Raw genomic sequence first — 4,124 nt, 5'->3', positions numbered from 1 at the left:
TAAAAGTATAAATAAATAATAAAGTGTAAATAAATACTAAATACTAAAACAAATCATAAAAATAAATAATAAAAGTATAAATAAATAATCTAAAACTACAAATAAATAAATAATCTAAAACTATACGCAAGCCCCCATTTAAATGCTTTTTGATAAGAGTTGCCTTTGTTATAGTGTCTCTTGACAGAAATAGAACACTGATTAATGCAGAAGCTGGTACTGGGAGTGGGACATTGCTATGACAGACCTGACCATGCTGATTTGGGGCAGAATATGGAAGACGTTGGACTAGAAATGGGTTTTATGCTTTAAGTGATAGCTTAATGGACCACCCTAGTAAGAGCATGCAAGAGAGTGCTAAGGGTAATTTGAACTGTGGGGGGGGGAGCTCAAGAAATTTTAGAAGGGAAGACTATTATTAGTAAGTGGTTTAGGGACTAGACTATTCTTGTGATATTTTGGCAAAGAATGTAGCTGTTTTCTTCCCTTGTCTTAAAAACTTGCCAGAGGGTTTTGGATTAATGGTATTGGCAGATGAGATTTGAAAACAGCCTGGTATTGACTATGCCTATAGTCACTCTTATGCAGATCTACAATGAAAAGGAGCACGTGGGGCACAGAGAAACACACAACAGTTGGAGAAGAAAAGAAGCTCTAAGAAATGTAATGGAGCTAATTAAGGCCAGTGCTCAAATAGATAAAAAAGTTTCAAGAAAAGCCAGGGTAAGACTCCACCCAGCTAAGCTTCAACTTATGAAAAAGAATTAAATGAAAGCTTAAGCAGTGAATGAAATAATCAACAACAGGAAGTGACACAAATATAATAGAATGAGGGGGCCCAAAGTCCACCCCCAGCAAGCAGAATGCGGTGGCTTCAACCACATGATACCGGTTTTAGAGTCAAGGATACAAGAAAGGTGTTGTGGAGTCTCCTTTCACAGCTAAGAAAAGCTACTAGGCCAGGTATGTGTCAGAGGTGTTCCTTCATGGAGGTCCAGAGGGGCCATTATGTGAAGCTGTGAAGATGAAACTTGGGTTGGGTTGGAGACAGCAAGATGTTGGAGATACAAGGGGTGTGTGATACCTGCCAAGGACACTTGAAGAATGGGTGTGGATTTAGCCCAAGAGAGAGGTGTGTTGTAGTCAACAAGGCTGAAAGGAATTGGAAATCTGAGGAGTGATTTGACATCAGACATGGAGATATAGAATTTGGAGTTTGCCCAGTTGGCTTTTAGCCTTGCTAAATTTAGTGCAGTAATTCTTCACTATGCTCCCTTCCTCTCTTTTGGAATGGTAATATATATTTTGTGTCATTGAATGTTGGAAATATATGATCTGCTTTTTTATTTTTATTTTACAGGAGTCTACAGTTAAGATATTGTCATGAGTCTCAGAAGAGATGTTGGCCTTTGGACTTTAAACAGTGTTTAGACTGTGATAGTCTATGGAGACTTTTGAAGTTGGACTGAAAGCATTTTTGCATTACGATATGGCTACAAGCCTATAGGAGCCAGGAAATGGAATATTGAGGTTTGAATGAGAAGCCCCCAATTACATGTTTTCTTTTATAAGAATTGCCTTAGTCATGGTATCTTTTCAAAGCCATTGAACAGTGACTAAGGCACTATGTAAGATGCCAAGGAAGGGGAGTAATTAAATAGTCCCATCCAACTGCAACACCTATGAATCATGACAATGACTACCATGCCAAAATATTGACATAGGTGCAATAAGTGGCATTTACATGTCAATAACATCCAAAAGCTGTCTAATTGAACCAAAGACCCACTTGAGGGAAATCATGCCTAGTATCTGAAACCTAGCCAGGCTCTCAGGGCTACTGTTATGGACTTTGTGTGGCTGGAGGTGGAGGGACTACCACTATCATTTTTTAGACCAGCATAATTTCTTACTACATTCTAAATCTTATTCTTTGGTGGTAGTTTGAATGAAAATGACCCATTAGACTTATAGGGAGTGGCATTATTGAAGGTGTGGCTATGTTGGAGTAAGTGTGGCCTTATTGGAGGAACTGTGTCACTAGGGATGGGATTTGAGGTTTCAGAAGCTCAAGCCAGGCCCAGTGTCACTCTCTTCATGTTGTCTGCTAATCAGGTTATAGAACTTTCAGCTATCTCTGCAGGACCAAGTCTACCTGTGCACTGCCATGCTTCCCACCATGATGATAATGAACTAAACCTCTGAGCTGTAAGCTAGTCCTAATTACATGCTTTCCTTTGGAAGAATTGCCATAGTCATGGTATCTCTTCATAGCAATAAAACCCCCACGACACTGTTATACCAACAGATGAGTATAGCTATCCTCCTTCAAAGAAGCTACTCTTTACAGAAAATGGAGATCAACATCAAAAACAAAAATGGACACAATACAAAGATCAAGAGAGCATCAGGAGCCTGGCCCCAATGGATACATCGACATCCCAGCTCCTGCATCTATGCTCAAGGAACATTTTGGAAGCGTGGGTAGAGAGATTATAAAAGCCAGAACACTCAGGAAGGCTGCTGTGAACTAGTCTCTCCTAGAAATTGCCACATAAACAAGACTAGAGTAGCTTCTTTGAAGGAGGATAGCTATACTCATCTGTTGGTATAACAGTATCTTAGGCGTTTATTGCTATGAAGAGACACCATGACTATGGCAATACTTCCAAAGGAAAGTATGTAATTAGGACTAGCTTACAATGGGCATGTTATCAATGGGCATGTTAATGTGAAAGAGGAAAGAAGTCATGGGCTCCCACCTCTAGGCAAAGAACTACAGCAACAAATGGCTGCTGGAAGAAGAACAACTTGGCCTCTACGAGGGATTTGCCTACTTATTGGTTGTCCAAAGAAGAGGGCCAGGCTTGAAATCATATAAACATCACTAACAAAAGCAGACTAGTAGGTTGTATTTATATATATTTGTGCATATGCATACATGTATAGACACATTTTCATGTACCAATAATAGTCAAAAGAAAAAAGCTATCAACTTGAAAGTTGGAGGGAATAGACATAGGAGGAGTTTGGAGGGTTGTTGGGAAGGGCTGAAGGGAAGAAGGAGGAAGTGATGTAATTTTATTTCAAATCAAAAAATTTTATCCTCCAAAAGAAGATGGAATTCTTAAACAAACATCCTAGTTAATTTCTTTCTATTGCTTTATTCAGTCTTTTGAGGCAGGTCTCATGGAGACCAGGCTGGCCTCAAATTCAATATATAGGTGAGGACAATTTTGACCTCCTAAGCCTCCTACCTTTACTTCTTGGAGCACTGAGAGTACAGCAATTGTGACCATGCCATATTTCCTTCCTTCTTCTCCTTTTGGACAGGGACTTGATGTGCAGTCTAGGTTGATCTTGAATTCACCACCCTCCTCCATCAGTCTGTTTACATGTTGGTAGTAAAGGTGTGTGTTACTAGAATGATGGGTTACTTGATTCTTAACAGAGACCTAACACTGCAGAGAAAGAGACACTAACTCATAAAAAGGACTGACATTTTAAAAATAATTTTATGTGTATAGATGTTTTGCCTATGTGTATGTCCGGGTAACAGATGTGTACAATGTGGATGTCATCCAGAAGAGGGCCTCAGGTACCCTGGAACTGGAGTTATAGATACCATGTGAGTGCTGGGAACTAAAAATGGGTATTCTGGAACAATAGTCGGTGCTCTCAAATGTTGAGCCATCTCCCCAGCCTCTTAAATATTTTTTATTAATTAATTTATTAGTATGTTCATATATGTATGTGATGGGTGGCACTATGAACATGGAGATCAGAGGACAACTTGCAGGAGATCACTCTCTACTTCCATGATATGGGCTTCAGGGATTGAATGCAAGTGGTCAAGCTTGATGGCATATGACTATACCCACTGTACCATTTCCACAGTCCAGAAGACTTCTTAAAATCTTACAGTTTTTCAATACTTTTGTCAAACTACTCACTGAGAGTGGGCACAAAGGGTGGCCCATATACTAGCAGCAGTATCACCAGGAAGCTTTCTAGCAATGCAGATTCTCAGGCTTTACCTAGGAAACATGGTAGTAGTGCTCTTTCTGCTCCCTGCCCTGCCCCCCCCCACCGCGCGCGCGCGCACGCGCGCGCGCGCGCGCGCG

The sequence above is a fragment of the Mastomys coucha genome, chromosome X (assembly GCF_008632895.1).
Source record: "Mastomys coucha isolate ucsf_1 chromosome X, UCSF_Mcou_1, whole genome shotgun sequence".
In the NCBI taxonomy this organism is placed as follows: domain Eukaryota; kingdom Metazoa; phylum Chordata; class Mammalia; order Rodentia; family Muridae; genus Mastomys; species Mastomys coucha.
This window is presented reverse-complemented; position numbering follows the sequence as displayed.